The 22,018-nt window shown below is 43.1% G+C and overlaps 1 protein-coding gene across 6 annotated transcripts in view; it reads right to left on the bottom strand.

The window, feature by feature from the left end:
* Positions 1 to 22,018, bottom strand: part of ASPRV1 (aspartic peptidase retroviral like 1) — a 107,403-nt gene that overhangs the window by 68,718 nt on the left and 16,667 nt on the right. For 4 of the 6 annotated variants that reach the window (XM_027620711.2, XM_027620710.2, XM_027620712.2 and 1 more), the window contains exon 4: positions 8,032 to 8,167. The gene's annotated coding sequence lies outside the window, so the exon portion shown is untranslated. Of the gene's footprint in view, positions 1 to 5,210; positions 5,845 to 5,947; positions 6,147 to 8,031; positions 8,168 to 22,018 lie in introns of all 6 variants that reach the window. The other 2 variants (XM_027620709.2, XM_027620708.2) reach the window with 2 other exon arrangements.

Here is a 22,018-nt window from a genome sequence, read left to right as displayed (position 1 = left end):
TACGAAAAAGCCAAAATAAATGTGAGATGGAGGAGAGGCAGAGAGTAATGGACAGAGCTGTCACTCACAGTACAGTACACCTACCCAGGAGACCCCCTGCTGGGGGCATTGGCTCCAAAATCCTGGTGATCAGCAGATCTAGCTACATCACTAGATCTTCTGTATGGGGCTATGATGGTTGGGGAGAGATGAAGGGGTATATTACGTCCAGAAACTCTACAGAGTTGTGTTAATTCCACTAAGGAGGGAGGTCCAGACCCTGTCAAACTTCAGGAGGTGAGGGGTGGAGACCATTCCTAGAATAGCCTTCTAGGGAAATGTGCTGGAAGGACCCCAGAGGCCTGAATGGAAACCAAAAGTCTGAGCTAAAACAAAATGCTCTAGACTTAAGGTAGGAACGTGGACAGAGTAGAAGTTCAAGCCTGAAGTGAAGGGCATCCATGAACCCAACTGTGAGGAGCTAGAAAAGGCACTGAGATTTGAGTTGCTTCTGTCAAAGACTTCCCCAGGAGTCTTTGTGAATTCTCTGTGAGAATTCAGATCACAAAGGCTGTTGGAAAGCAGTGCTAGATGAATGATGAAGAACAGTCAACTAGAAAGGCTCTCTTTGCAGGAATTCAGGCCAAAAAAGTTGTAGATCTGAATCACAGATGCTATTCGGGCAGCCTCTGGATTAGCTATTTTGGCTCCAGAAAGTTAGTGGACAAGAGGGAACCGTACCTTTGCGTGGACACCCCAAATGCTTTGTCATTGCTTTTGACATGGCATATTTTGCTTTCTGGTTAAGCCCTATCTCAGCACAGCACATTGGGAAATCAAAACCAGAAGTTGCCTGCGACCAGCAGCCTCTGAGGAAGTGCCCTGCCCATGTTGTCATCAGCAACCTCTTTTGCGCCACCATTTTACATCACTTCTGGGAAGCTGCCTCCCACTTCCTAAGATCTGTGCCGGTCTTGTCTGAGGACATCACAGCAAACCACAGACCCAAAGGTCCTGCACTCCTTGTTACATTCTGCCTGTCAGCTGTTCTCCAGACAACATCATGCCTGAATACCCAGCATGCTCATGGGAAGTCTCTCCACCCAACACGCCCTCTTGGAATCATCCCCATCAGCCTCCATCCCCATCACCCTCAGCTGCTTGTCTTCTCAGTCAAAACTGTAAAGAACACAAACTGTTTCTTTAGGGACCCAACTTCTCTTTTCAGGGCCTTTATCTCAAACTCAATAGTTTCTCCTTCCTGTCCCTTTGACTAGGGCAGAGTGCCCTTTCTTCTCTGTCCCTTAGTTCAGTTCTCAGAAATCAATCACATACACTCATTCACACCTCCACTCACATGACCAAAATGCTTCACAATCAGACCCCTTCCTGGAGTCTCTTCATTTTTAATAGGGTCTTGAAGACTTAAATCAAGGGAAGTAAATTTCACTTGTGGAATTCCAAGCACTAGCAAAGAGCTGAAGCAAGTCTTTGAGGGGCAGCACACATTCTTGGTGCCCCTCAAATTATACCACTTGACAGTCCAGCCTTGTCTCTTCTTATTCCATCACCTGACACACTCAAGCTGTCTCCTCTGCCAGCCCAGAAGCCAGGCTCCCCTGGACCTGGGCCAGCACCCAATGCCATCTGGTCTCCCTTAGAAAGGCAAAAGAGAGACACCTCTTGTTTACTCAGTCATAATTCACTATAATAGTCACGTAACAGGTGTCACCAGCTCCAGAACATACAGTAAGGGCACACCACACCCTCACCTCTGCCCCCATCATGGCTTACTCCTTGGGACATATCAACAAATTTTATTTGGAGAATAGGACAGGGACTCTTAAGCAGTAAACCAGAGTTACCAGTGGTGTTTTGACACTTGTGGATTACACTGCAATGAAAACTCAGAGGTAAAGAACAAAGGCTTTTTTTTAAATCCTCCCCTACAGCCAACTGGTATCCTTCCCACATATGTTGTTGCAGCATCTCTATATATAGAACCTAGCATTCTATAAACAGGTTGCTCTGGCTAAACACGTCTCAACGAGTAAAACTGTGAGGTAGAGAAAGATGTCATCTCTCCATCTTCTCTCCTTTCCCTAAATCTTGTCAGAGACAGAAGAGCTCTGTGAAAACAGCATGGGTTTTGGAACTGGACAGACCTGAGGAGAAATAAATCCTAGCTCAGCCTTTTATTAGCTGTCTGACCTTGGACAAGTTACATAACTTCTTTGACTTTCAGCTTGCCCATGTGCAAAAGTGAAAATGATACTTCATTGGTTTGCATTATGATAATTAAATAAGAAAATATATGAAAAGCATCTAATATATGTCTGGTTCTCCAGGGATAGGAGTTTGTTCTCCCCTATTTGGCTCATCATGCACCTTGGTGCCCTAATGTTACTCTCTGGCTGTCCAAGGCCAAGGTGTGTGCCCCACACAAACCTAACCCTCTTTTCCTAAACCCTACTGAAATTCCCATCCCTTAGAATAACTGATCTAGGGCCGCCTGGGTGGCTCCATCGGTTAAGCGTCCGACTCTTAATTTCAGCTCTGGTCATGATCTCTGAGTCCTGGGATCAAGCCCCACATGAGGCTCCCTGCTGAGCAGGGAGTCTGCTTGTCTCCCTCCCCCTACTCATGCACACTCTCTCTCAATAAATAAATCTTTAAAAAAAAAAGAATAAATAAATAAAAACCAAAAAAAAAAAAAAGAACTGATCTAATTACAACACCACTAAAAGGAAAGCAATTCTGATGAAATAAATTCAAGTAAAATGTAGATGATATTAATCTTATATTAATTCTGCGGGGGAGGGGAAGGATTTCTACATTAAAAAGAAGAGCTAGAGGAGTGCCTGGCTGGCTCAGTGCACATGCAACTCTTGATCTCAGGGTTGTGAGTTTGAGCTCCACACTGGGTACAGAAATTACTTAACAAAAACCTTTAAAAAGTTTTTAAATTAGGGGTTCCTGGGTGGCTCAGTCGGTTAAGCGTTGGACTCTTGATTTCGGCTCAGGTCATGATCTCAGGGTGGTGAGATGGAGCCCCACGCTGGACTCTGTGCTCAATGTAGAATCTACTTGACATTTTCTCTCTCCCTCTCTCTTGCCTCTCCCCTCACTCACTCTCACTAAATAAATAAAATCTTGGGGCGCCTCGGTGGCTCGGTCATTAAGCGTCTGCCCTCAGCTCAGGTCATGATCCCAGAGTCCTGGGATCGAGCCCTGCATCGGGCTCCCTGCTCAGCAGGAAGCCTGCTTCTCCCTTTCCCACTCCCCCTACTTTTGTTCCTGCTTTTGCTCTCTCTCTCTCTCTCTCTCTGTCAAATAAATAAATATTTTTTAAAAATAAATAAAATCTTTAAAAAATTGTTAAAAAGAACTAGAAATTCAAATGAAAGAAATGACATCTAATGATGAGGCTCCCCTAGATCACAGGGGACCAATGTCAGCCTCTCTCTCTACAAGCATGGCCCACATCACTCTCTGTGCTGAAGATGAACCATCAGAGGTATAGGACAGCATCTGATTGCCAAATATCACACCTAAAATCAACAGGTCCAGAAAGGAACTTGGGAGCCTTGGCTATCGCTTCTGCTCTGGCCAACACACACCCCTTCCTTAGCCAAGAAGTTACAGTGGTGCTTTTTTCCTGGGAGGTTTCCAACACTATTTTAAGCTCTTTGAAATGAAACAGCAACAGATTTGATTACAGTCACAGCTTTGGAATAGCCTGTAGAAGGCCTGGGCTCTACACTTCCAGAATACCTTGCTTCTCTGGTTTCAACAAAGCCAGATTAATACAGATGGCAGAGTGGGACTACGTCTTGACTTCTCAGTGATCCAGGAAGAAGGACCAAAGGAACATTTCTGGTCTGGACATACAGGATCACAGGAGCAGATTATTACAACTAAAAATGGCCCAAGTGTAATCACTTGGCACAATGTGCTATGCTGACTATAAATCACAATTCAGCATGGAAGTTCTCTGAGGTACTCTTTAGCAGTGTGCATGTTCTACTTGACTTTCTTGGCAAACCCCCAGGGAACCTGGGGCATTTAGGCTTGGCTGGGGTCTCAGGAGCCAGACACCCCTATGGGGTGAAAGGAACTGGCTGGCAACTTTAGCAGATGAAATGAAGAGGAAATGAAGGTGAAGTCCGAGGGGAGGAAAGGACTGGTCCAGGCAGGATTATCCCAAAGCATGTGCTTAGAGAACTGGCAAAGAAGAGACAGTAATAGCAAATGTTTTAAATTCTATTTATCTAATTAGTCACCATGGTAAAAAACAGAATTTTGCTGGATTTTCCTTATACTTCACTGGATTTCCTTATACTGATTTTGTGTTTAATATTGTTTTTGAAATACATACTGAGGGCTGAAAATATGAGGGACATCATAATCTTTCTATTGCTTAGGCCTCTGAAGTTCTTAATCTGGTCCTTGGCTTTATCAAGAAGCAAGAAAAACCAGGATTCCAAAGCTTCAAGGTCAATATTCAATTCTTCATTCAATAAACACTTCTTGAGGAGCTAGAGAAGTGTCAGGTCTTTGCTCAGTCCTGGGATACAGCGGCAAACAAAACAAATATGGTTCCTGAGTTCCTGGAGCTCAGTCTAGTGAGAGTTAAGAATAAAAGCAGGAGGGGTGCCTAGGTGGCTCACTCGTTAAGAGTCTGCTTTTGGCTCAGGTCATGATCCCAGCGTCCTGGGATGGAGCCACACATCGGGCTCCCTGCTCAGTGGGAAGCCTGCTTCTCCCTCTCCCACTCCCCCTGCTTGTGTTCCCTCTCTCGCTGTGTCTCTCTTTGTCAAATAAATAAAATCTTAAAAAAAAGAAGAGCAGGATTGGGATGCCTGGGTAGCTTAGTGGGTTGAGTGTCTGACTCCTGGTTTCAGCTCAGGTCACCACCTCAGGGTTGTGGGATTGAACCCCACCTCAGGCTCAGCGTTCAGCGCAGTCTGCTTGTCCCTCTCCCTCTTCTCCTCCCCCTGCTCATGCTTTCTCTCGTGCTCTCTCTCAAAAAAATAAGTAAAAAAAAAAGAGTAAGAGCAGGATCCAAAGCAAAAAGTTCATATTGGAAAGAAGGCAAGATTCTGCAGCCAGCAATGGGATGCAAAGGGAAGAGATCCCTTCTGGGATGCCAGCAAAAGAGGCCATGGGCAAACAAGAAGCTGTTCAGGGGGATGGGCTGGGTCAGATAACATCCTTATCCCCCCACTCACTTTGGCAGAGAAGAGAGCCACTGTGGTGTGTTGGGCTTATCAAGAACAGGTGACCAGGGCCCTCAGAGTCAATGCAGTCATGATGCTGCTCCTTCTCTGCTCACAGCCATGAACTGTGATATGTGTGACGTGAGCTGTGTGTGACATCCTGAAGCTCCAAAAACAACCACGACTTGAGTTGTCTACTGACAGAAATTCTAGGAAGTATAGCAGGCCAAAAATGGGAAACATAAAAATAATTGCCAGAAGAAGCTAAGTGACCCTCCCCACAACCGTTACCCACATTTCTCTGACATTGCATGGAAATGAAAAATAAAAGCCTGATTTCACCTGGAAGAGTGGGGTCATGAAGCAATCTGCTGAAATGATCAGATTACAGCCAGAAGCCTCTGAGAGGAGTTTCTGCTTTAGGGCATGAAATGGGCAAGAATGGGGAAAGGCTGTGGCCTGCTGTGTTAGGGAAGGAGCCATTCCAACAGCTCAGTCCCAGCACTACCAGAAGGTGTGACAGCCATGGTGAAGGTGCCGAGCTGACAACTGCAACATCAGGAACTTCAGAGTAAGTGCACAGCCAGCAGAGCAGTGGCCTAGACAGATCTCAAAGTATCTGATCTCTCTGGGCCTGTTTCCTTATCTGAAAATGGAGGTAATAAAAGAGTATGTGTTGGTTTCTCAGGGCTGCTATAACAAACACTACAAAGTGGGTGACTTCAAACAAAAGACATTTATTCTCTCACAGTTCTGCAGGCTAGAAGTCCAAAATCAAGGTTTCAGCAGAGCCATGCTCCCTGTGAAGGCTCCAGGGAAGAATCTTTCTTTGCCTCTTCCAGCTTCTGGTAGTTGCCAGTAATTCTTGACATTCCTTGGTTTGCGGCAGCACAACTCCAATCTCTGCTTCCATCTTCACACAGATGTCTTCCCTCTTTGTATCTCCCTCTTCATATAAGAACACCAGTCACTGGATTAGGGCCCATCCTAATCCACTATGACTTCATCTTAACTTGATTACATCTACAAGGATCCTATTTCCAAATAAGATCACATTCATAGGTTCTGGGTGGACATGAAATTTGGGGAGAACACTATTCAACCTAGTACAGAGCACCAATCTCATAAAAACCTCATATAAGTAAGGTGCTTGGAACAGCTGCTGGCACAAAGCATATGCCATGTAAGAGTCAGCTACCCTTCTTTGACATCTTTGGCAAATGACAGCTGCCATGGGATATATGAACACTCCGTCATATAGGAATCACTCTCCCTCCATCTTGAATTAGAGGGAAGAAACTAGATGGGACAAGAGTTCCAAAAAAGAGCTGATGAGGGCACAGGTAGAACACAATGTGTTCATTACCATTCGATACCCCCTCATCAATACCCTACCAATACTCTCAGGCTGGAGTGAGGAAATATCCACTATAATCACTTCATTTGTTTTTTAAGAACACAAAACTTGGGGTGCCTGGGTGGCTCAGTTGGTTAAGCATCTGCCTTCAGCTCAGGTCATGGTCCCAAGGTCCTGGGATCAAGCCCCGCATTGGGCTCCCTGCTTGGCGGGAAGCCTGCTTCTCCCTCTCCCACTCCCCCTGCTTATGTTCCCTCTTTTGCTGTTTCTCTCTCTGTCAAATAAATCTTTAAAAAAAAAAGAACACAGAACTTATCATTCCAAACTAACAATGGCCCCTTCAAAGCAGTCCTCAAACTAAGATCCATTTAGAAGAAGCCTCCAGAGAAGAGCCAGCAGAGAAGCTACCCTAGTGAATGCAGCAGTTTCACTGCTTAGTCAAACCGTGAGTTCTGATCCCAAACTGCTTTACATAGCATATTCATCCCATAGCTTAGCAACTGAATGACTGAGTCCAAACACGAAATTCATTCTCTGAAATGGAGACCTCCTATCTCGAGGATATCTTACTTTCAGATTAGGGGAGGGGAGAAAAGATTAAAGGCTCCTGGTCTTTCTTCTTTAATAAATAGGTCTGGGACAGTACACAAATGGAAAGAAATAGAGCCAGATCTCATCTGCTATCTTCATATCAAAATAAATTCCAGAAGGATCAAAGATTTAAAGATTAAATTTAAAGATTTAAAAGCACGCATGCATGTGCCCACACACACCAAGTACTCAAAGAGAATGAATAACTATTTTTTATATTTTTGAGGTAAGGAGATATGCCTGTTCTAAATACTGGCCTAGCAGCAGGAAAAACCGTAAAAAAAAAAAAAGATTTTGACTACCTAAAAATGTAAAACTTCCCAAGAAAAAAAAACTGCATAAACACAGTCAAAAGACAAATGACAAACTAGGAACATTTCTGCTATATTATAGTCAACACTTTACCTCTTACAAGTCATTAAGAAAATATTACTGGGAAAATATGCAAAAGACATGAGTAAGTGCGGCGCCTGGGTGGCTCAGTCGGTTAAGCGTCTGCCTTCAGCTCAGGTCATGATCCTGGGGTCCCAGGATCGAGCCCTGCATCAGGCTCCCTGCTCCGCTAGAAGCCTGCTTCTCCCTCTCCCACTCCCCCTGCTTGTGTTCCCTCTCTCGCTGTCTCTTTCTCTGTCAAAAAGTAAATAAAATCTTAAAAAAAAAAGACATGAATAAGTGACTCAAAAAATATACCAAAACACATTTGAAAAGATGTTCAATCTTTTAATATAAAAAAAATTATTAAGTCATACTTATTGAGTGACATGTCTCCATTACTATTTGAAGCATTTTATTTAAATTAATTGACTTATTCTTCCTGAAACAGGTGTTATCATTATGCTTACCTTATCAAAGATGAAACTGAGAAAGAGAAATTAAATGACTTACCCAAGGCCACACAGTTACGGCTGAGTCAGAATTCAGGCCCCCGTAGGCTGGCTCCAGAGTCACATACCGTATCACATCACATCTATCAGAGTCACACTCTCAACTACCATATTATAGTGACAAGACCACTTTTCACCTGTCAGATGGGAAAGATGAAAAACATACAACCCAGTATTACTGACAGTGTAGGCACTCTCATGTGCTATTGGTAGAAGTTAACATTCTTAAGGGTAGTTGGTTCCATGAATCAACATTTTAAATGTGGGGGCACCTGGGTGGCTCAGTTGTTACACATCTGCCTTCGGCTTGGGTCATGATCCCAGGGTGCTGGGATCGAGCCCCGCACTGGGCTCCCTGCTCAGTGGGAAGCCTGCTTCTCCCTCTGCCACTCCCCATGCTTATGTTCCCTCTCTTGCTGTGTCTCTGTCAAATAAATAAATAAAATCTTAAAAAAAAAAAATTTAAATGTGCATATCCTTTAACTGATCCATTCTATTTCTTAGAATTTATCCTAAGGAGATAAGTAGACAAGTGTACAAAGATTATATACAGGGTGTTTATCACAGAACGTACATAATAACAAAAATACTGCAAATAGGGGCACCTGGCTGGCTCAGTCAATAGAGTATGCAACTCTTGATCTCAGGGTCCTGAGTTTGAGCCCCACACTGGGTGCAGAGATCACTTAAAAAAAAAATACTGCAAATAAAAAGTCCAACAAATACACCAAAAGTCCAACAAGTTCGTTCATTCAACAAATATTTACTGAATACCAACCAGGAACTGTCCTACGTAACAGCTAGAAAGCAGTGAATAAAAAAAGAAGAAAAAAAAATCTGTCTTCATGGAGCTTACATTCTAATGGAAGGTATTGGGCAATAAACAAATAAGAAAAGTATACAGTATATCAAGGGGTGTTAAATGCTAGAGAAAAATAAAGGCGAGAAGGTAGACAGGAAAGAAAGGGGGTTTGCTACAATTTTAAGTAAGGGAGTCAGGGAAAGCCCCATAGATAAGAGATAAGATGAACAGATTAAATATTAAAATATAAGGGCGCCTGGGTGGCTCAGTTGGTTAGGCGACTGCCTTCGGCTCAGGTCATGATCCTGGAGTCCTGGGATCGAGTCCCACGTCAGGCTCCCTGCTCGGCAGGGAGTCTGCTTCTCCCTCTGACCCTCTTCCCTCTCGTGCTTTCTATCCCTCGTTCTCTCTCTCTCTCAAATAAATAAAATCTTAAAAATAAATAAATAAATAAAAAATAAAAAGCATTGTGATACATCCTCACATTAAAATATAATTTAGCCATTTATTCTACATTTATTTACATAAGGAGTCTACAACAAACTACAAAATGAGAGAAGATTCTCACCACACACACAAAAAACAGGGAACTATGTCAGGTGACGGATGTGTTAACCATATTGTGATAATAATTTAAAAATATGTATGTGTTTCAAATCATCATATTGTACACCCTAAACTTACACAATGTTATATGCCAATTATATCTCAGTAAAGCGGGGGAAAAGGTGAAAAAAGATTACAAAATGGTATAAAGAAAAAAACAGTATTATGGTATGATTCCATTGATATGAAATTACATGTGTATACATGCTTATGCCTTAAATGGGATAGAGGAACAACACAGGAAGAATTTGATAATACCAACCAAGGGTCCGGGCTGACTGCAGACCAGTGGTGCCAGTAGCCTTTATTTGTTCTCCACCGTGTTCATCCTTTTCCCCACACCTACACTTTCATCTATTTATTTCTTGGGGGAGAGGGGCAGAGGGAGAGAGAGAGCAAATCCCAAACAGGCTCCACACCCCGAGATCAAGACCTGGGCTAAAATCAAAAGTCAGATGCTTGGGGTGCCTGGGTGGCTCAGATGGTTAAGCCTCTGCCTTCAGCTCAGGTCATGACCCCAGGGTCCTGGGATCCAGTCCCACATCGGGCTCCCTGCTCTGCTGGAAGCCTGCTTCTCCCTCTCCCATTCCCCTGCTTGTGTTCCCTCTCTCGCTGTCTCTCTCCGTCAAAAAATAAATAAAATCTTAAAAAAAAAAAGTCAGATCCCAATCAAGTGAGCCACCCCCCTACACTTTGTTCCAGAAAGGATGTAAGGACCAAAAATCCACCTACCCCTACAAGTTCTTTAACTCTCCCCTTCCTTCCTCACCCTTCTCCCTCCTCTTTCCAGATGCCAGGCCAGTGATAGTGCAAAAAGGATAAAAGCTTAAGATCAAGGCAAGCTGAAGGGGCCTAAGAAGAATGGAGGGAAACCTCCATACACCTGGATGGGATTCCTTATTTCAGCACATGGGAAACAGATCCTAGGACACACACTTCCTCCTTGCAGATCTATAAGATTTGAAGCAAAGCTGGGACGCTTAGATGGCCCAGATGGTTGGGCGTCTGCCTTCAGCTTGGGTCTTGATCTCCAGGTACTGGGATTGAGTCTCATGTCCCATTGTCAGGCTCCAGCTAGGCAGGGGGTCTGCTTCTCCATCTCCCTCTGCCTCTCCTCCTACTACTTGTGCTCTCTCTCTCAAATGAATAAAATCTTAAAAAAAAAAAAAAAAAGATTTGAAGCAAGGCTATCTGATTCAGATTCCCTGTTTCATCTTCTAAACCCCAAATGCCTTGCAGGGCAGCCAGAGGTAAGACTGACTCTCAAAGGGAAGTGACTAGCCACAGCAGTCCAGAGCTCTGCCCCTGGCACACAAGTGCCTACATCTTCTTAGGAGAAGAAATGACACAGAGCTGAGCCCATTTTACTCCCTACTTTATCCCTTCCTCCATAGCTACACCCCACAATCTATCCTGGCTAAGTTAAACTCATGTCCAATCCCATACACTCAACACCTTGCATGACTACCCTAGAGATTCACAGCCTTCCCTACTGAAATGCTCAAGCCTAGGTCCCTACCAAGAATGTTGCCCAAGGTGACGTTTTCAGTCTGGGGTAAGGTTTTGAGTAACCTGGTGAACAGGGTCCAGATATACTTGCTGTCAGATATGTGGAAGCCAATTACACTTCTTGCCTGAACATAAAGCCACCAATAAGGAATTGGCAAATTCCCAAAGGTGGAATCCATGTTTTTATCCCCTATTTAGCCTGAGAGTAGGAGGCATGTGAACAGAGGCTGGGGACCTTAACAGTTTCAAAATATTTCTCACATACTCTCTGTCACCTCTTGGATACCAACAATATACAAGGCCCAGTGTTAAGAGTTTTCACATACTCTCACCAAAAACAACAAATCACTTTAATCAAACATTCCTACCACATGCTACTAAGTTTAGGAAGTCTATGGCACATACAGGTCCAGTTGCCCTGCTGACAGTTGAATACCCAAGCTTGAAATAAGGAACAGGTCAGAAATCTGAGATTCTCCTCAGGGATACAAAACAGAAGTCTCATTACACACCATTAGGTCAACAGCCTTCATACCCCATTCCAGCTTCTGCTCTTTCCTGGGCTTTCAGCAGGGAACATCCCTCCAACACACACACACAGACACACAGACACACACACACACACACACACACACACACACACACACACACACACACACACACACACACACACACACACACACACACACGAAATCCTCCAACACACTGAGTCTACAAGTGGAAGAAATTCTTTACTAGGCTTTCAGCAGGGAACATCCCTCCAACACACACACACACACACACACACACACACAAAATCCTCCAACACACTGAGTCTACAAGTGGAAGAAATTCTTTACTAGTAAAGAGAACAAGTCAGAGAAAATCCAAAAGCAATCATCTCTTTGACAGAGGAGCCTCTTTCTTTCTCTCTCCACCTCTCTCTTTTCTTCCTTGAATATGTAGTTACTGAGCAACTTCTATTATGCTTGTCACTATAAGATATAATAAGATATGCCTCCCACCTTCAACAATTTACTCCATTTGAATATTATGCAGCCATCAAAAGGAATGAGATCTTGCCATTTGCAACGACGTGGATGGAACTGGAGGGTGTTATGCTGAGTAAAATAAGTCAATCAGAGAAAGACATGTATCATATGACCTCACTGATATGAGGAATTCTTAATCTCAGGAAACAAACTGAGGGTTGCTGGAGTGGTGGGGGGGTGAGAGGAATGGGGTGGCTGGGTGATAGACAGTGGGGAGGCTATGTGCCATGGTGAGCACTGTGAATTGTGCAAGACTGTTGAATCACAGATCTGTACCTCTGAAACAAATAATGCAATATATGTTAAGAAAAAAAAAAGAGGAAGAAAATAGCAGGAGGGAAAGAATGAAGGGGAGTAAATCGGAGGGGGAGACAAACCATGAGAGATGATGGACTCTGAAAAACAAACTGAGGGTTCTAGAAGGGAGGGGCGTTGGGGGATGGGTTAGCCTGGTGATGGGTATTAAAGAGGGCACGTTCTGCATGGAGCACTGGGTGTTATGTACAAACAATGAATCATGGAACACTACATCAAAAACTAATGATGTAATGTATGGTGATTAACATAACAATAAAAACTTAAAGAAAAAAAAAGAATTTACTCCATTTGGAAAGACAAAATCAACACACAGGAAACAGACTATAAAAGGGGGACTCCAAGATTTCTAGTGCATGAACAGGAAGTAGAGACAAATAGTGGGTATCCTGACATACACAGGTATCTTCAATTTCAAACACAATCTCCTCTTTTTTTGTTCCATTCTCAGTAGAGATGTGTTTTACTTCAAGAAAAATGTCATACACAAAAGTCCAAATATATTAAGTTAGGGATCATTCACTAGACAAAAAGGACCTTCCTTCTTCCTCTTTCCTGTGAAGTTTAGAGATACAACTTGATGCTTCCCCAGCCCATCCCTGTTGATACACACACCACACCACACACACACACACACACACACACACACACACATTTACATTCAACTTTTCAGGATATTTATAGGGTAAAGCAAAGTACTTAAAACATTATAAAACTTGGGGTGTATGGGTGGTTCAGTCAGTTAAGCATCCAACTCTTGATTGCAGTTCACGTCATTATCTCAGGGTCATGAGACTGAACCCCACATTGGGCCCTCCGTGCTCAGTGGGGAATCAGCTAGAGATTCTCTCCCTCTCCCTCTGGTCCTCCCCCCACTTTCTCTCTGTCTCTCATACATGCACATTCTCTCAAATAAATACATCTTTAAAAACAAAACAAAAACAAAACAAACAAGAGGTAATCTGGGTACAATAAGTAGATAGAATCCTCCCCCCTTTTCACACAAATACTAATACTAGCATGCCACAAACACTATTCTGCACTTTGCCTTAGTTTCCTCTTAATAACGGATCTTAGAGATTGTTCCATATCAGGGTGTGTGTGTGTACCTGCCTGTATGTCTCATTCTTTTTAACAGCAACATAATATGGCAATATTTACTACAATTTATTCAACTAGTATCTTTTTTTTTTAAGATTTTATTTATTTCTCAGAGAGAGAGAGAACACAAGCAGGGAGAGTGGGAGAGGGAGAAGCAGGCTCCCTGCTGAGCAGGGAGCCCGAAGCGACACGGGGCTCGATCCCAGGACCCTGGGATCATGACCCGAACCAAAAGCAGATACTTAACGACTGAGCCACCCATGCATCCCTATTCAACTAGTATCTTAATATATAGTAAGATGTATTTTTAAGCAAAATGTGTTAAAGACTATGCATACCAATTTTGCATATTTTTTCCCTCAACAAAAACGTTCAGATTTAACTCTTTATATATCCTCCAAGCAACTACTAATGATCATTGATACTTGCTTTGGTTTGAATTTAATAGTGTTTCATCTTATTTCTACCAGGATATATGTTGACTGTGTCATAGTCACCAAAGATGATCAAGAAAACACATGAAATACATACTGTCCTCTGAATATTCTGGCTACCCTTTATTCTATCATCCTTATAAACGGCTTAATAGTATACCTTTTACTGTGTTTAACTCTCAAGAAGTATAAGACAAATAAATAAACCATACACACACACACACACACAAACACACATACTTTCATTACCCAAACAAAAAAACATCTCTTTCATTTCAGTGTCTCTGGGTCTGCTATTTGGTTTCTTTTAGATCACAGCAAGGTAGAATGAGTGAGGGCTCTACAGACACATTGGGGTTGGAATCTCAGTTCTGCCATTTACAAGTTAATCCACCTTTTAGAGCTTCTGGCTTATCATCCATAAACCAAGGGCAATACCGTCTATCTCTTACATAGATGAAATCACTAGAAGGCAAGAAGTCCATTCGAGAGAACCAAAAGCTGCCTCTACTGAACTAGCACTGCTTGGGGAAGTCAAAGACTTGCTTAGAGAAGTGGAAAAAGACAAAAAAATCTGACCAGCTGATGAGAGAAAGGGTGCTTCCAGCAGAGGCAACACCACATGCAAAGGGTGAGAGCTGTGCAGGGCCACAAAGCACCCACACAGCTACTAACAAGAAGGTGAAGAGTAATTTATAGTCAACAAATACTCCCTGAGTGCCTCTAGGCACTGAATATATAACCATGAGCAGGAACTTCCCTACCTTCATGGAACTTATAATCTAATAGGAGAGAAAGACAAACTAGTAAAAAGCAGTAAGTGGTCTAATGGAAACAAATGAGGTATGAAGATAAAAAGTAACATGGAGTTGCTCTGTATAGAGTGGCCAGAAAAGACTAAGAGGAAATAATGTTTAACTGATACTTAAAAGTAAGGGACAGTTAATGAGGTGAAGAGCAGGGTAAAGAGTGTTTTAGGCAGAGGCTAGAGCACTACAAAGGCTCTGAAACCAGAGAATAGAAGAAGAGATCAAGGAACTACGAGCAGGTAAGGGTGCCACAGGAGATGAGAGAAGGGCTTGGGATGACCTGAGAAAAAGACAGGGACCAGATTTTCCTCAATCCTATAGACCACAATTTGGGCCAAATTGTGTAAGACTGTGTATTCCAACCTACGATATTTGGACTTCATCATACAGGTTAACAGGAATGCAACAGAGGACTTGAAAAGGAGAGACAAGGTTGGGTTGTCTTATAGGAGGACAGTGGCAGCTGTGTATAGGATGGGCACAACAGAGAGTGAAGACAGCTTGGGAACCAAATAAAGACCGCCTACACTAAGACAGGGTCAATGTGCACAGGAAGAGAGGCACCCTAGAGAAAATCTGCAGTGCAACCGGCAGCCTTCAGGGTCCATGATCTAGCCTGTTTCCTGAGTCCAAAGTTAAAGCTTCCTGTAAATCCCAGAGGTGCTAACCTGCCATGGGTTAATCATTAAGGCCTTCTACACCTCATCTGGCTCTGCATCTACTGTGGCAACGAGATGAGATGCTGGTACATAGAGACAGTTATCCATTATTCCCACTGGATGACAGACTAAGTTTCCTAGGACCTTTAAATCCAAATAAAGGGTTCAAAACCCTTTTCTTCCCCTTTAGGGATGGGAGGTCAGCAGAATCCTCTGTCAGTGTCTCCAAATATGGTCTGCAGATGATGACTGTAGTCAAAGTCATCTGGGAGGCCAATCAAAATGCAGATTCCTGATCACCACCTTGTACCTACTGAATCAGAAAAGCTAGGGAGTAGAGGTCGGAAATATGCGTTTTACTTTATTTTTTTCTTTTTTTAAGTAAGGTCTACACCCAACGTGGGGCTCAAACTCATAACCCCAAGATCAAGAGTCACATGCTCTTCTGACTTAGCCAGCCAGGCACCCCCAGGAATCTGCATTTTATTTATTTTTTTTATTTGACAGAGAGAGACACAGCGAGAGATGGAACACAAGCAGGGGGAGTGGGAGAGGGAGAAGCAGGCTTCCCGCTGAGCAGGGAGCCCAATGCGGGGCTCGATTCCAGGACCCTGGGACCATGACCTGAGCCGAAGGCAGATGCTTAATGACTGAGCCACCCAGGTGCCCCAGGAATCTGCATTTTAAATAAGTATCCAGCACGCTCCTCTTTTGCCCCCATGGGTATTTCTGATGCATTAAAGCTTCAAAATCACAGTTATACAAACAGGATTAATGGAGAAGGCCCTCCATGTAGTTGGCTGGCAATGTCAAAATTAGGGGACTATGTAAAACCAAGAATCAAGCTGGACATGGAGTAATCTAGAAAGAGGAGTCAAAACGGATTATGAAATTTGAAGGTACCAAAGCAAAAAATAGAAGGCAGGACATCAGAGCATGAGGCTTAGAGAACAAGAGGAGTCAAAGATAGGGAGCAGGGGCACCTGGGTGGCTCAGTCGTTAAGCGTCTGCCTTCGGCTCAGGTCATGATCCCAGGGTCCTGGGATCAAGCCCCGCATCGGGCTCCCTGCTCCGTGGGAAGCCTGCTTCTCCCTCTCCCACTCCCCCTACTTAATGTTCCTTCTCTCGCTGTGTCTCTATCGAATAAATAAATAAAATCTTTAAAAAAAAAGGGGGGAGCATTCTTGAGGGAATCACTAATTGTGGCTATGATCTCTGGCTCTCTTAGGCTGGTTTTCCCAGCAGAGCCCTAAGAGGAGAATGCAGAGCCCACAGAGGCAAGGTGACTGGGCTTAGACTCCCCAGGATGTGTACACAGTCACTCTACCCAACCTTCAAAAGAGAATATACCTCTCTTCAGTAAGTACTCTTCCTATCCCCATGATTCCCCCTCACCAAGCACCCACCAAGATGCCAGCTACCAGTCTATTTTTTTTTAATAGCATCCACACCCAGTGTGGAGTCCAGTGCGGGGCTCAAACTCATGACTCTGAGATCAAGAGTTAGATGCCTAACCGACTGAGCCACCCAGGTGCCCCTCAGTCAGTCTATAGAAGACCTCCAGGCCACACAGAAAAATATACAGAACACCTCTAAGGGCTAATAATAGGCACCACTCACCAAGATTCTCTACTTGACACATTAAAGCAACCTAATACTGCCATAAATTCAAGGACCATTCCAGGTCAGAAACTTTGAAGCCCACTGCCTATACACCTTCAGATCCTAGGTCTATGCACACCCAGCCAATCTTCTACTACTCCTACTATGTCTCACTGATAGAATACCACCCTATAGTTTACACTCCTATGTTCCTCCCCAAAATTCAGAGAGAAATCCACAGATTCAGGCTAGGCGGAGTCCTGAATTCCTGAGGCTGCTAAGGCCAGCTCCTATGCATGATCTGGTGGGGGGTACAGCCTGAAGGAGTGCTCACCCTACCTGAAGGGAGTATCCTCAGCCTACTTTAGAGGAACACCAGGATTGCTACAGGCTTCTATACAGGAAACTTTTTCAAAAATTAGCTAGTTAAACCTAGTATATTTAAGAGGGAGCAGAAACTGAAGTGTGGGAGAAAAGGTACAATAGGATTTCTGAGGATTTGACTTTCAGGTAATTAACACATAAAATACAAAGTAATATGCAATCTAGCTCAAACCTTTCTATGTCTACTACCTGATCCTTCTTCTAATCCAAATGCTGGTTCCACACCTAAGAGGTAAGAATGCCAAAAGATGATTTAAGTAATCCCCAAGATTATTTATGGCCCTAATCGTGAACTGCTTGCCCTGTCCTTTTGTACACTCCACCCATCATCCTGATTCTCTAGGTTTCTGACTTAATGATTCAGCTTCCTGTTTCATCTTTGCCTCACCTTATCCCTAAGGCCTTCTGCTTCCTTCCTTGCTTAGAATTCCACTCCACTCTCAGTTATTCTGCCATCAGCCACTCAGAGTAAATAATCTGCCTACCCAGATCTCCAACTTTTATCCTCAGCACTCATGCCCCATTCATGGGCAAGTCCTCTGCCAGCTACACTAATTTTTATGAATATGTCTGAGAGAGAGACAAGTGTATTAGATGATTCCTCTCAAGCATCTTAGATAGTTCATCCAGGCAAACACTGGAATCACCAAAGATGGAATAAGGAGAATGACAATGAGCCAGGGCCAAATACCTAGACTTTACCCGGCATTCAAAGGCATACCTTCTTAGTGCTCAATTGGTACTCTGGGTAGTCCAACTGAGCCCAGCACCCCACCTCAAGAGATGCCTCCAGCCCACAGCGGTTACGACTAAGAATACATGGTGAGCAAGACATAGGCCTTTGCCCAACAAAACTTACCATCTAGTGAGGGAGACAAATAATTATAGTATGTATAATTAAAGGTAATGCATGTAGAGCTGTAAGACTAAGAAGGGCAGTCAAGTGAAGTTACACCTAAGCTGAAACTTGATAAATAGGAGATACCCAGGCAGTGGCTGGGCACTTGAGGAAAAGTGTTCTAAGTAGAGGGAACAGCATATGCAAATGTCTTGCAGCAAGAAAACACATCTGAAGAGATGGGATGAGCTGGGGGGTGGAGAGGCCAAAGCAGAGGGTGTCCTGAAGCAGAAGATGCTGGAGAGACCAAAAAGGGCCTCATAAGACATATGAAACTGTTTTAAAATTCACTTCACAAGTATTCATTGAGTGCCTACAATGTACCAGACATTATTATACATACTAGAAATATAACAGTGAATAAAACAGACAACATCCCTGTTCTCAGAGAGTTTAATTCTAACTGGAGGAGACCAGGGGTGCCTGGCTGGTTCAGTCAGTAAAGCATGCGACTCTTGATCTAAGGCTGGGCGTGCAGCCTACTTAAATAAATAAATAAAAAATAATTGAAGGAGACTATATAAACAAATATATGGATAAACTAGAAAAATATCACGTATTAATAAGTGCTATGGAAAGAATTAAAATAGGTTATGTGATAGAAAGGATATGGGTGGCTACTTTGGATTAATTAGGTGGTCAGGGGAGGGCCTCTCTGAGGACATGACATTTAAAAAACAGAGATCTCAGGGCATCTGGATGGCTCAGTCGGTTAAGTGTCTGCCTCTGGCGCAAGTCATGATCCCAGGGTCCTGGGATCGAGCTGCAACGAGCTCACTGCTCAGTGGGGATCCTGCTTCTCCCTCTCCCGCTGCTGCTCCCCCTGCTTGTGTTCTCTCTCCGTCAAATAAATAACACCTTTAGAAAAAATAAAAATAAAAAATACAAATAAATAAAAACATATCTCAAAACAAAACAACAACAAACCCCCAAAAAACAGTAATTAAAAGATCAAGGGAAAAAGCCTTCTAGGTGGGGGTGACAATTCATGTAAAAGTCCAATGGCAAGATCACTGAAGTTTTTTAAGCAGGAAAGTTAGACCATGATCATTTGTATATATTATAAAGATCACTCTGACTGCAATGTGCAGAGTGGAATGAAGGTGGGGAAGGATAAAATCAAGACTGGAGGTAGCGATGAAAATGTACTATGTACACTAAGATGAGAAGAACCAAACAACAACAACAATGATGATGACAACAACCAACATTCACATAGCACTTACTGGGTGCTGATCTATTTTTCTAAACATTTTACATGTTATTAATTTACTTAATACTCACAAGTATTCTATTTTATAAGTCATAAAACTAAAGTACAAGGTAGTGGCAATGAAGAAGGAAAGAAAGCAACTGGATCCAAGAAACACTAGGGAGGAAAAGTCCCAGTGACAAGCTGGTTGTTGACTGTGGAAGGAAAGGGAAGTCTGACAATAACTACTAGCCTTTGGGCCTAATTACTGCATGCTATTTACCATGTGACAGGACAGTGGATGAGGAGCAAGTGGGAAAAGCAGGAGGCTGCATGATGGCAAGTATGCAAAACATCCCCGTGATGCTGTCCACATGAGCAAGCTGGACACTGGTCTGGAGAAAGACTTGGGCATCATCCATATGTAGATGGTTAAGTGGAGCTGTCAGAGGGTTGAGATCACCTAGAAAGAGTATGAGAAAAGAAAAGGCCTAGGAAGAGAATGCTGACACTTAAAACACAACAAGAATCCTTCATAACAACAAAAAAATGGAAATACCTTAATGTCTCTCAATAGGAAAATAGCTAAATACAGCATATCTATACTAGAAAATATTATACAGTAGCAAATATCAATGAGAAATATCTTTATGTACCAATATAAAATATTGTCAAGGCACCTTACTGAATCAAAGAAATACCAAAATGATCCATAAAATGTGACCCCATTTGTATAAATAAGACACAAAATTAACACTTTTCTGGGTTCATGCATATGTATGTAAACACAGAGAAAAAGTCTGGTATGTACAAATTCCAAACACTAACAGGTTACCACCTCTAAGGAATACAAAAATAACTGAAATGGGTGTGGGGAGAGCAGGAGAATTCAAAATATCTACAGATTTTAATTTTTTTTAATTATATTACTACATTCCCTATAAAGCTATAGATCAATTTTTCAAAAAATAATGGGAATCTCAGGGCGCCTGACTGGCTCAGTTGGTAGAGCATGTGATTCTTGACCTCAGGGTTGTGAGTTTGAGCCCCACCTTGGGCACTTACTTAAGTATAGTAATAACGGGAATCTTTGTATCTTTCCTTCAATTTAGCTGTGAACCTCAAACTGTTCTAAAAAAACCTTTTTTTTTAAATGGGAGCCTACAAATGGGAGAAGAGGGAGCCTACAAATGATATCCACTGTTTCAGATGCTAAATTTTCTCTGTCCCTTCCACTCCCAATGGCCTTGGTGTTCAGATTTTAAGGCTTCCCATTCTCCCCACATCTAAGATATTAACACAAAGCTCCCTAATTCCACGGTCTATCCTGAATCACTAGACCCAGGCCAAGCCTGACCACCAATCCCCGAGCCTGGGCCAGAGTCCCAGGAGGAGAGGTCAGACACCAAAGTCTTTTTTTTCTTTTCTTTTCCAATTTTTTATTGTTATGTTAATCACCATACATTACATCATTAGTTTGTGATGTAGTGTTCCATGATTCATTGTTTGTGCATAACTCCCAGTGCTCCACGCAGAACGTGCCCTCTTTAATACCCATCACCAGGCTAACCCATCCCCCCACTTCACCCCCCCTCTAGAACCCTCTGTTTTTCAGAGTCCATCGTCTCTAATGGTTCATCTCCCCCTCTGATTTACTCCCCTTCATTCTTCCCCTCCTGCTATCTTCTTTTTTTTTCTTAACATATATTGCATTATTTGTTTCAGAGGTACAGATCTGTGATTCAACAGTCTTGCACAATTCACAGCGCTCACCATGGCACATACCCTCCCCACTGTCTATCACCCAGCCACCCCATCCCTCTCACCCCCCCACCACTCCAGCAACCCTCACTTTGTTTCCTGAGATTAAGAATTCCTCGTATCAGTGAGGTCATATGATACATGTCTTTCTCTGATTGACTTATTTCACTCAGCATAACACCCTCCAGTTCCATCCACGTCGTTGCAAATGGCAAGATCCCATTCCTTTTGATGGCTGCATAATATTCCATTGTGTATATATACCACCTCTTCTTTATCCATTCATCTGTCGATGGACATCCTGGCTCTTTCCAGAGTTTGGGTATTGTGGACATTGCTGCTATAAACATTGGGGTGCACGTACCCCTTCGGATCCCTACATTTGTATCTTTGGGGTAAATACCCAGTAGTGCAATTGCTGGATCGTATGGTAGCTCTATTTTCAACTGTTTGAGGAACCTCCATACTGTTTTCCAGAGTGGCTGCACCAGCTTGCATTCCCACCAACAGTGTAGGAGGGTCCCCTTTCTCCGCATCCCCGCCAGTATCTGTCGTTTCCTGACTTGTTAATTTTAGCCATTCTGACTGGTGTGAGGTGGCATCTCATTGAGGTTTTGATTTGGATTTCCCTGATGCCGAGCGATGTTGAGCCAGACACCAAAGTCTTAAACAAACATGGGGCACCTGGCTGGCTCAGTTAGTAGAGCATGCATCTCTTGATCTTGGGGTTGTGAGTTTGAGCCCTATATTGATGCAAAGATTACTTAAAAAAATAAAATCTTAAAAAAACAACCACGACCACCACCATGGGAGAATGAGTATAGATGCCAACCTCAAGGACAGGGATCAGGTGGCCTTGCTGGCCAGTAAAAGTCTCAATGGAGA

The sequence above is a fragment of the Zalophus californianus genome, chromosome 8 (genome assembly GCF_009762305.2).
Source record: "Zalophus californianus isolate mZalCal1 chromosome 8, mZalCal1.pri.v2, whole genome shotgun sequence".
Lineage (NCBI taxonomy): Eukaryota > Metazoa > Chordata > Mammalia > Carnivora > Otariidae > Zalophus > Zalophus californianus.
Note: the sequence above shows the minus strand (reverse complement) of the source record. Positions and strands in the feature narration are given on the sequence as shown.